This window comes from Notolabrus celidotus, chromosome 5 (assembly GCF_009762535.1).
Source record: "Notolabrus celidotus isolate fNotCel1 chromosome 5, fNotCel1.pri, whole genome shotgun sequence".
Taxonomy (NCBI): Eukaryota; Metazoa; Chordata; class Actinopteri; order Labriformes; family Labridae; genus Notolabrus; species Notolabrus celidotus.
This window is the reverse complement of record NC_048276.1, coordinates 8,905,878-8,918,225: the sequence shown is the minus strand read 5'-3', so window position 1 is coordinate 8,918,225 and position 12,348 is coordinate 8,905,878. Positions and strand designations below refer to the sequence as shown.

The following is a 12,348-nucleotide window of genomic DNA, read 5'->3' as shown; positions in this document are numbered from 1 at the left end:
TCAGAACGCAGGAAAATAATTATTTTGTTCTTCAAATGTTGTCTGCTGGTCAAAAAAGTCTTAAAAACAACATGAAAAAGAAGTGCGATGAAATCCAGATCGTGATCCTGTCTTAGAAAAATAATGAAACAATATTTTTTCCCACATGTCCTGAACCTAAAGAAAAACATTTTCCTCCAGAACACGGGTGTCAAACATGCGGCCCGTGGGCCAACATTGGCCCGCCAGAGGTTCCAAATCGGCCCGCGGAATGACTTTGTAGAGAGAAAAAATGACAGTGAATACATTAACTGCAATTTTTCAATAAAAGTAACTTCTGTTTCAAATTTGTCCTCTGATGGTTGCATGAAGTCAGTGCTGACGGAGCGCACCTGAACGATGCTTGTTTTTCTGGACTTTTTTTCTCAAAGTGAGAAAATAGATTACTTGCTGTTTGCATAATCCGGTTGAGATTCATAAAGACTTTTTAGAGCACTATAAGATGATCCACTAACTACTAACACTAGCACTACACCCCTGCATACAACACTGTTCCTGCTGGAGCTTAGGGGTCAATAATAATCAACTTTACCTTCTTCATCATTATAATCTATCTGTTCTTTTGCAGTAAACATTACACTCTGTGCCAGGTGATTAGGAAACCTGTGTGTTTGGTGTGTTCGCAGCAGGTTTCAGTGCTTAATGAATATCATATTTAGCTCTACTATGAGACTCATCATGGAGAAAAATACAACAGCTGTTTTTGTAGAAAGATAGTTCATTTAATATGAACACTTTCAGAATGTACATGTCCTTTTTTGTGCTAAAACAAAGGGAAACATTGGAGTTGTCGTTATTTATAGGTTATTATGTTATGATTTTACTGGTCAGGCCCACTTCAGATCAACTTGGGCTGTATGTGGCCCCTGAACTGAACTGAGTTTGACGCCCCTGCTCCAGAAGAAGATAAAGTTTAATAATGTTTACGTGGCTTGTGGAGAACTGAGGACTACCTAGTTACTGATTTATTTAGAAAAAGTTTAAAATAATTGTTATTAAACAGACATTTCATATATAACTTGTATGACTCCTAAGTCTCAGTAGGAGCCACTGGCCCTGAGGTATTCTGACAATATCAAATGTGGCCCTTTTTGAAAAATGTTTGGACACCACTGGTCTATGGTATCAGTTTATAGAGCATTGTTGTGAGCAGTGCACTCCCTTCTAAGGTTACTATGGATTAAGGGCGTTGAAATATATCAAATTTTGATCGAACGTTTGCTATATTATAAAATTATATCGCAATAAATATCATTATTGAATTATCGCCCAGCCCTAGCCCTAACTGGTTCTGACTGAGTTGTAATTTTGCCAGAAATCCCCAAAAAACGACCAATCAAATGACTGAAAAGAATTGAGTAAGTGTTTTCATGGTTCATTTGTGGATGACATGTTAAAAGGTATTAATTTTGTTGTTTCATTACACAAGGCCATCATTATCATTAACCGACACTGAAAGGTTCAGAGAAGTAAATGATCACTATTATTTGCATTTGTCAAATTAGCCTTCCCTGTAATTACTTTGCTGTTTGAATATCACATGCAGTATTGAATTAGTAGATTAGTGAATTGATTTTCAATTGGTGGATTTGAAAAGAGGATACTGCATGGTCATACGTCTTAATTATGTACCATGATAAAGAGAGGGGGCTGCCACATTCACACACCAACACACTCGCATACACATGTATCCGTAGCTCAAGGTAATATGAGAAGATAAGACCTTTAAACGGGTGAGGTGGAGCAGAGATGAGCTGTTCCCCATCTCATTAAACATAAACTCTTTGTTCCTCTTTGGAGAATAGCACAAGCAAATTCAGATAGATTATCTGACCTACAAACAAACTGGCCTCTTTATGACCTTCTCCTTTATATCATTTTTACTGATTGGTTCATTGAAAGATTTTAACCTCAAGCATGAAACTACCTTCATGGCCACGGTTTATAAGCAGCTATTCATCCACACAAAGGGCCTTAATATGCGATAGGAAGTTTAAAACTAAAAACTAAATCACAGATATAATCTTACCTAACCAAGGAGCTGATAATAAACTGGTCCTTTTTCTGAGAGTGAACAAGACACATGTCCTCACTGTGGAGGATTTTCATCATAGAGCCAAACTGAACCTCCCTCCCTGTTTCTGTGCTATTTTTTCCTCTCCTCTTCTTTTCTTTGCTTGTGACTCATCAGCTTTTTACCACAAATCCAACATTTCGTACCTTCAAAATACATTGGATGCAATATTAAAGCTCCTGTAAGGAATTTTGAGCTGGTTCTGAAACAGACTGGACTCAACATTGTTGCCTCTTCCCAGGTTGAAGGTGTCAAGCCAAGTGATTTGACACATGTTGCTGATAAAGCCTTTTTCTAATAGACTGTATAATATGTGGCTGTAGTCTCAGTGACGTCACCTATTTGTTTCAAAAGCAAAGTTTTGAAGCCTATTGTCCATGGTGGACATATTGGAAATGCTGACTCAGCCTAACATCCTGTCGACCTAGCTACAGGCAAAGAAGCAGAGTTGAGGATGGCCTTTAGTCTCCTCGCTAACAGCTACGGCTTGCCTGCCTGTAATAATAATAAAATATTTCTTATTTGTAGAGCACTTTTCAAAAATGAAGTTACAAAGTGCTTCACATGGGCAGCAAAATAAAACAGGCAGATCATGAAATCACACAAGTCAAGATAAAGAAATAAAACATATTTTTAAAATATTCATAAAATTCCCCTAAAAATACTCTAAAAGAATATTCAAAATATATTTCTTAAGACGGTTTAAATAAAATTAAATAAAATTCAGATAAAGTCAGGAAAGGCTCTACTATAAAAGAGTGTTTTCAGACTAGATCTAAAAGAGCTCACTGACTCAAGTAAGTTCATGTTCATGTTAGTTCATCCCCTTCAGTTGTAACAGCCTGAGACTGCAGCTTGCTTTTCCACAGCAAAAACTTTCAAGAAGTTAAACATTTGACTTTTTAAGACTGCAGAATGATGTGTTCTTGGTCCAGAAACACTATTTCCACATGTACAGGAAAAAGTCCGCAAAGGGATAAGAGGTATTGCGTTGTCCACAGGGGGTGCCAAAATCAACACAAAATGAAAGTTCCAATTAAAAGTGTCCTTAATGAATGGGGCGCTGGTGGCCTAGCGGTCTAAGCGCCCCACGTACAGAGTCCTCGTCGCAGGGGTCGCCGGTTCGGTTCCTGGCCGGTCGACCACTTCCTTCATGTCTTCCCCCACTCTCTACTCCCCACATTTCCTGTTTCTCTTCAGCTGTCCTACAAAATAAAAGCAAAAAGGCCAAAAAAAAAATCTTAAAAAGTGTCCTGAATACGGTGCGCTGGTGGCCTAGCGGTCTAAGCGCCCCACGTATAGAGGCTATAGTCCTCACCGGTTCGATTCCCGTCCGATCGACCATTTGCTGCATGTCTTCCCCCCACTCTCTGCTCCCCCCATTTCCTGTCTCTCTTCAGCCGTCCTATCCATTAAAGGCGAAAAAGCCCAAAAATATAACTTTGAAAAGAAAAAAAACATTTTTTTTTAATGCTGTTTCCAATTAAAGATGCGACCTTAGGCTAACATTGTTGCCACAGTGTCAACAGGCAGAGGTAAAATAATCAGATTCCTTTCTGATGACTGATCTGAACTGATGAATGGGATCAGGTCGTCCCTCCTAATGGTTTGTACTTCATTGCAATGGTGTGCCATTAAGGAATAACCAACCGTCTCTTTTGAGTTTGGACCAATCAGAATCAAGTAGTTAATAAACCCATGAATAAATCTTAATATTTTAGTATGTTGACTTGTGTTCCATTTCTGAAAGGTTTCTAAGATATGGTAAATTGTAATATACCAAACAATACATTGAGAAAATATGACAGTGGATACAGCCCCATTCTTCCCCCTACAGTTCAGATTCTCTGACTAAATGACTTTTTCCAAGTAGATGAATAATTAAGCAAAACACAGAGTGAAGTGTATAATTCTAAGCTGGGTATTTCAAAAAGTATGCAAAATATGCGCATTTTAGAACAGTAATTTCCTCCTTCATCTCAAAGAGCGTCGGGGTCAGAGCCCAGACTCTCCCCATTATCTGAAATAGACAGAGAGGAGATGGAAAGAACGACAGAACTTGAAAAAAAAGAATCACAAAATGGATCTGAGAGTGAAAGGGAGGACAGTCGGAGAAAAGGGCATAACAATCTTTGCAGAGAGGCCACGGACAATGTCGTTTTTTTATTCTCTGTGAGATTAACAGAGGTGTCACCGACCCTCAGTCCCCCATTCAATCCTTTCTGCCCCTTTTTCCCCCTCTCTTTCTCCCTTCCCCCTTAAGCTTTCTTGCACTGGTCTTCATTCTGCTGGGAACCGCAGAACACTTCACACCTGAACAGTACATCTCACACGTACATATGAGAGTCTAAATTGAATACTCACAAGCACATGCACATAAGTGTGCTGGATCAGCTCTCAAGAGGGGAAATATAACAAAAGCATAAACCCTGCATGATGTGCCAACACAAAGAGAACACCTAGCAGACGTAGGTATTTGGCAACATATTAAAGGTGAAGGATAGTATGAGAACAGCATGATCTATCCTTCTGATTCAATGACCCCTTTAAGTATGTACTGTATCTATGCACTGGGATACACCCTTTTCTTACTCATCCCCCCCTCGCCTCATTTTTCAGCTGACAATGTTTGGCAAACTGGTTTCTGCTCCCTTAGCTTGTTCAGCACTTCCTCTTTCTGTAACTCCCTGCTAAATATTTGCTTTGATAATATTTGAACAGGGGATACATTTGCATAACTGAAACCAGAGTCTGTCTGCAGGGAAAAATCTGCATTAACTGACTCCAGGGAACAGAGAGGTGGAGGTAGAGAGAGGGGGGCAAATTACAAACACATATCATTTTTGATCACACCTTTTTGTAAACAATGTGTAAGAATCATATATGGTATAAAATATGCGATTTATATATTTAACATACGTCCATGACTGCTAATACATTTGTATTATTATTCACATGATCATGACCATTTTCATACAGAAGGCACGCCAAAGGTTATATATGCTCATGCTCACTCTGTTAGCAGACGATGTAATGATTTATTTGGTGACTGAAATTGCAATTGCAGCTGCTGTTCCAACACTTTGGTTGGCACTGCATGGTAAAGGTTACATCAAACTATAAATTTTACACCTTTTAATGTGGTAGGTTGTACATCCAAATGTGCTTTTAGGGGTGCTTACTTTATGCATTAAAGCTGGGGTTGGTAGTCAGATTTAGATACACTTTTTGTTATACTGGTTAAAATTATTTTTATGTCCCGATGGCAATCAATACATAATGTGTTCTTAAAAAAAGAGTGAAAAAAAGCTGTTATCTACAGCCGGAGTAAACCTGGGAAAACACCAACCAATCCCTGCCATCAGGAGCCAAATTATGAAACCAATCAAATCCCATCCTGCCGTTCTGCCCGCCTCCTGCGCGTACATTTCATGTTCATTTGTGTTTTTAACTTTCACTATGATAATGTTTTGGTGCTTTCTTACCACTGAGTGAGACATGAGTTGATGTAGTGCAAAACACAAACGATGTGCCGAGGACCGGTTTGAATCAGTCACGATAACGGGGGCATAGTCTTGGAGGAGCTCAGAGGGGAGGGGGGGAGGGGTTAGACGGAGTCCTGAGGAAATGCTACATTCAAATTCATGCCAGTTTTCCGTGACCACCAACCCTAGCTTTAAACTGTGGATAATTATAAGCTGAGCTCAGACATGTCAGGGACCATGACCCCCTACACCCAGCATACGAGAGAAAGACATCTAAATACCTATTCCAAGAAATGTCATGACATTTGGTGACTAACTATGGATTCTACCAACTTTAGTGATCCCCTGACTATTCCTCTTACTCTATTGGCAGGGTAAAATTTCCTCTAATGCTGTGAAAATCAGGGGTTCACATTATTGGATTTCAGCCGATATCTGTTATACCAATATTTTCAAACACACCTTCTATTTTCATTTTAAAGAAGACCAACTCTTTTCTGTACTAGAATTTAGCCGTCACTCATATCGTGACAGTCTATTTGTTTTAGAGACATAAAACAAGACAAACAACATTTGATTCTACCATAAATAATAAATGCATTCTTTTACAAATATAAACACTCAGTACTGTGTCTGCAGTCTGTTTCTGACACTTCAAAATACTTCTGCTTTCAAAGCTATCAAATGCTGATAACACTGTTATGCAGAGATAATAAAGTGCATCCCTGGCGAAAATGTACTGCATCATTGCATATTGTCTAACAGACATTCATTATTTATTTTATTTATTAGTTTATTTGACAGGGGCCATGCAAAACAAAAACTGTCAAGCCAGAGTTAGCTATAAGCTAATTTTCATCTGTGGTCCCTGGGCAGGAAGATGTTAACAAATGTACAATACAAATGATAAAAAACATACTAGCATTTAAAACAATACATAGACTACTCAACACAGTCCATCACTAATAACGACACATTTAAAATTACATTTCATTGTCTCTAATTTGATGCATTCAGATGAGCACATGATTGTTTTTCCTTGAGCCATAATGTTAGTTTACTTTTAAAAACACTGAGGCTTGCACAGTCTCTAATGTGAGTTGGGATTGAGTTCCATTTTCCTGCTGCTCTGACTGAAAATGCAGACTGTCCAAATGCAGTCTTGCTACGTTTAGCTGAACAGTCTCCTCTTGCTGATGCCCTGGTCTCCCTAAGATTGTTCCTGCAGAGTAACACACATTGTTTAAGTGGTGGTGGGGCCTGATCATTTATTAATTTATACATCAGACACATGTCTACATAACAAAAAAAACTGTCAAGGGTCATTAAGTTATATTTCGTAATGATTTTACAGTGGTGGTACTTCCTTGTTTTTTTATCTAGAGTTTTTAGTGATTGTTTGTAGAGGGTGTATAATGGTTTTAGAATGGTTGCTCCAGCCTGAGACCAGCTCGTGGCACAATAAGATAAATGAGAAAAAATCACTGAGTGCATGTACAGTTTAGCAGCGGCCAAAGGAAACTGATGCCTGACATGTCTGAAGTTCATAAGGCTGGCTCTTACATTTCTGCAGACATTTTTTTCATGTTTCTTAAAATTTAGGTTGGAGTCAATTGTTACGCCCATGACTTTACAAAAACCATCGTTTGTACTCTAGCACCATCATGACATCACATTTGTAGTCTTGAGTTAGATGTCTTAACAGCTGTGGGATAGATTGCTATAAAACTTGCAAACACATGGATCACATCAAGGATGTTTTGGGATGTTTAACTGAGAAACACTGACACTACCAGGAAATTGGACATCATAAAATCTGAATAAAAATGAACACTGACCAAAACACAGAACAGCCTGCTTTTAAGCTAAGTACTTCTTCAAACATGTAACATGGCATTGGCTATTCAGGAGTTACACAAAGAGGAATCTCTGGAATGTCACACTAAGTCAGCGTCTGGCAACCTCTTCAGTTGCCAAACAGCCCATCATGTGTGTCCTTTATGCAGCGATCTACTTAACAGTGCTGGAAGTCCTTCAGGCGTTCTTCCTAGAAAGAATAACATCCACTTTCTGGAGTAAAAGTGCGAGTTATGGTCTGGCAGGTTTAGAAGGTCACTGAGTTCAAAGGTCAGACCCCTAGACTGCTGTTTGACCATGGATGAGAGGGGGGCAGTAATGTGTTAAATGGGCCTTTGAATCCCTCTGGAGTTATCTATACCCAACCTGCTCAGGATGTAGTCCCTCCTATATTGCGCTGATATAGGCCTAAATGTTAACAAATCCCATGAACATTTTCTTTACAGTGTCTTGGCCAAAAACTACTCCCACTGGTATACGGAGAGTGTAAATTGAGTTATTTGAGGCATGAATAGACGATAAAATGACCTGGAACATGAAATAAGCTCACAAATTAGATTTTCCAGGGTTCCACTCTCACTTTCACATGACACAGAGCTCACGGGGGCAGAGGTTAGGTCACTGGGGTCTTGTAATTAGTCTGTCTCCCAACCCACCATGTCCCGTAGCATAGGCACCATTTATGGTATCTCACCCCTGACCTATGGCTCCCAGTCTCTAAAATATCCCCACAATTTCAGCAGCAGACGATGTACCGGAAGGTGAACTCTCACCCGAGGGACAAGAGGAGGGTCACAAGGGAGTGAGCACTAAATCCTCAATAGGATCATTCAGAGCTGAGAGCAGAGAAGGTTCCTGTGTTTGTTACAGAACATGCTTTGTGTGTGTATGCAGTGTTTTAGAAGTAAACTTGAGACTAACCTTTTTAATGTGGCTTTTAACTTGGAGTAATTTATTTTAAGCACTGGACTGCATTATTACCATTATGATCATTGTTTTAGCATCATTTCCTTTTTTTTTTAATTATTTCTTTTATTGTATTTTTCTGGTATTTATCTGATTTAATTTTATTGATATTATTGTAATTATCTTATTTTGTTTTTCTAATATTTTTCTGATTTTATTTTATTGATTTTATTGTAATGATATTTTGTTATTGTTCTAATATTTATCTAATTTTATTTTATTGATTGTATTGTAATGATTGTATTTTGTTTTTTAAATATTCATCTGATTTTATTGTTATGATCTAATTTTATTTTTCTAATATTTATATGATTTTATTTTATTGATATTATTGTAATTATCTTGTTTTGTTTTTTAATATTTATCTGCTTTTATTTAGTGATTTTACTGTAATAATCTTGTTTTTTTCCTAATATTTATCTAATTTTATTTTATTGATTCCATTGTAATGATCTTATTTTGTATTTCTAATATTTATCTCATTGTATTGTTATGAACTAATTACATTTCTCTAAAATTTATATGATTTTGTTTTATTGATTTTATTGTAATTTTTTTATTTTTAACTATTTCATATTACTTTCCTCTATCTTTTTTTAGCCTTGTGTCATTTTACCTATTGTTGTTGTTGTTTTCTGTCTCTGTTTTTTTATGTATGAAATGTGCTTTATAAATAAAAATGAGTTGAGAGTGTGTGTGGGGGACTATGAACGGAAGCTGGTTATCTAGAGAGTTACAGTCATAACATTAACCACACAAACCTGTGGTTATACATGTGGGACTTTGTTAATGGTCAATTAACTGCTTGAAGGAATACTCCAGCCATTTACTATTAACTCTATTTAACTGCATGACTAGATATACATATAATAAAAGGTAATGTAGGAAATGTGTGTTAGCAGGGCCAGTATATCCTGAATTCCCCCCTGGTATTAGACAAGCTCTGTAAACATTTCATCCCATGTTTCCCATAATGCATCATGACAGGATATTTTATTACATCCTCCAAACCAGGTGAAATGAAATCAGCATCCAAGGGACCGAGAATATGAGGCCAAGTGGCAAAAAACTGCAGCTCATTGAGGCTGACTCTAACAGCGAGTCAGTCTCAGCAGACTTACGTAACAAAATTCCCCTTTGCAACACAAAAACATGTTTACAGCCTGGTTCAAAAAAATATTTCGGTGTCTTGCATTAGGCCGCTAGTTATGCATAATGAAGGTTTTTAGTCACAAGTGAATACCACAAGTCGTCAGGTGTTGAAATATGGTCACTTCCTGTTCCCAAAAACAAGATGCCAAACTCAAAGCTTCAAACAATTGTCAACAAACTAACACATGCTGCTATAGTGGCTGCATCCACTTTTCCTATATGGTCAGTGGTCATAACTTTTATCTACATGCACTGGTTTGTTACGCAACTCTCTGTTATGAATATGCAGGCTTCAAGTCCACTTTGCAATGCTCCCAGAGACATCATGCTATTATATCAAACTTGACTTCACTCTGCAGAGCCACCTAAGACATTATGCAACTTGTTTCTTCAGGCTGAGTTGTATTCCAAGAGTGAGCTGATGTGTAAAACTGCTACATATTCACGGACTGTTGCCTCTCAGATGTGAGTAAAAGCTGTTTTTCAGCCTTTGATGAAAGCAGTGGTGGATAGATAGTTTGGTAATCTATCTGATCTTCAGCTATCTGACACTTTTGCTGTAATATAACATCAAGACAGATATGTGAGGAAGGAAGACCATGTTGTTTGTACAGAGACAGTTCTAAAAGACAAGCAAACAATACTACATTATATTGGGTGTATCACTTTGTTCCCCTTTCTTTTATTGTATCCCCCAGATTCAGAAAACACAAGATTGCTTTAGTAGAATGTATTCAATTTAGATAAATCCCTAACACAGAGTGTACCTGACAACATATAGCATGCAGACGTGAGACAAGTGCAAGCCTGTCGAGTGAAGTGCAGGGCCATACATCTACTCCTGCAGCCCTGAGGGGGAACGATGGGAAGCAACCTCCTGAAATGTGACCACACTGGTTCTTGTCAGGGGTTCATGAGAGTGCTAAGCTGGATGTGTTTGGGGAGAAAAAAGGAAGAAAACAACCTTTCTGACAAACCAAATGTACTCACACTTAAGCAGTAAAGTTCATCTCTTTCCACTTACATAACTGTGTTGAAAAAGAACCTCCACCTCTGAGTCATTTCTCAGTCCACATCAGAGGGACACCCTTTACCATCTGCGTATTCTTCAGTGTAAGGTATCAGCATGTAAAGGAAGTTTCAAGCTCTTTTTTAATATCATATAATGGATGCACCGCAGTAAGGTCAGCAACAAAAGGTCTGAACCCTGCAAAACTGGTTCACCTGCACAATGGCTACTTTGCCCTGTATAATCCTGGAGCGATTGCTATTAAAAGGGAAGAATACACCCCAGGCATTACCTTTCACCTGAAAGCGTGTTGTTCAGGTAAAGTGACAGTTGTGCTCCCAGCCTTACATAAGTACAGCCTGTTTTGTGTTTGCTCAATCTGGGGTTTGATTTAAAGGTGAAGGCTAATGCTGGCAGTTTTGTTGGTATGCTTTTGTCATTTAAATGTGTTCCTTTAGAAGTCCCCAGTTAAGTTCAGTATTGTGCTGACAAACAACCTTTCACATGATCATCTTCTTTACAGCCGGCTAAATAGTTCTCATTCTATTCTCTGTCTTTCTGCTCTAAGCTTTTCTGGACTCGGCTGCTGTCAAGGCCTCTCTCCCTCACTGTCAGCAGCAATGGTAGTCTCTATTATTCATCACCTCCACTCCCTGGCTATTTATACCAGCTTTTACAGTCAGTCTGTCTTTCCGCCCTGCTGGCTGCATCTGTCTACACTAATACAGATATTTCATACTTGGACATCCAGGCTTGAGCCATCTTTGAACTCTTGGCCTCAAACAGCATCCATAAAGAAGCCGAAGAACTGTAGAAAAACCTATAGGGGTTGATACATCCTGCTGCCTTTGAATAGCTGGCGTAGAAGGCATTCCCTTTTTCAATATAAAGACACACATCTCACCTCATACAAGACAGTACGCAACTTTTACTGATTAAATAAGAAGTGCTGGAGGTGCTATAACTTCTTTATCAACTCTGGTACCTGAATGCCTTCAAAGCAGAAATGTATGAACATTGACTGAGCAGGAAATGGGATATAAGACCCCTTCCATATGCTCATACATTTCTGCACACTTTTCTAGATTCACGACTATACATGAGTGACCCACTGCACCTTTCGTGCATGACGTTAAACGAAACACAACTCTGCAGCTTGCTTCTGGATTACTCCCTGTAGTATTAACTCCATTGAAGGGCCTCCAATATCTCATTTCCCCCGGGAAAGAGTGCCAAGTCACTTCACATGCGAGCATCCGCCATTCCAATGAAAAGAAAAAAAGGCTTTTAAAGCATGCAATTTCTGTGGCCAGTCGCCGGCTATATCTGTGGGCAGGAATGTGTACCATGCATGTGTGTGTGTGTTTCCATGTGTGTTAACCGGTGTGGGGCACAGCTGTTCAATTTAATATCATGTATGAGGATAAAAGAGTAAGATTCCAATTTCAACTCCAAATGTCCAATCACAGACGGTGATTCATATTTTAGTAGGCCTGTCAGAGATGTCCATAAAAGTGAATGTTGTTGTTTTTTTTATATTCACAACAGCAATTAATGATTTAAAGAATACAGCTGTTTCCAGTTCTGAAGCATGAGACATGTGTGACTTCTATATTGATGCATTGATCTGTTGTCATGTCTGTACAACCTAAAAGTATATAAAAGCCTCAGTTAATTATATATATATATATATATATATATTTTAATTGGTGGATAAAAGGTGATCAAATCCCTCTCTGATATATTATCAGACCTGTGCTTATCAC

General features: G+C 38.4%; 1 protein-coding gene across 1 annotated transcript in view; it reads right to left on the bottom strand.

The window, feature by feature from the left end:
• The window catches only part of tiam1a (TIAM Rac1 associated GEF 1a), a 100,681-nt gene that overhangs the window by 86,684 nt on the left and 1,649 nt on the right, over positions 1–12,348 (bottom strand). The gene's annotated exons all lie outside the window — the stretch shown is intronic.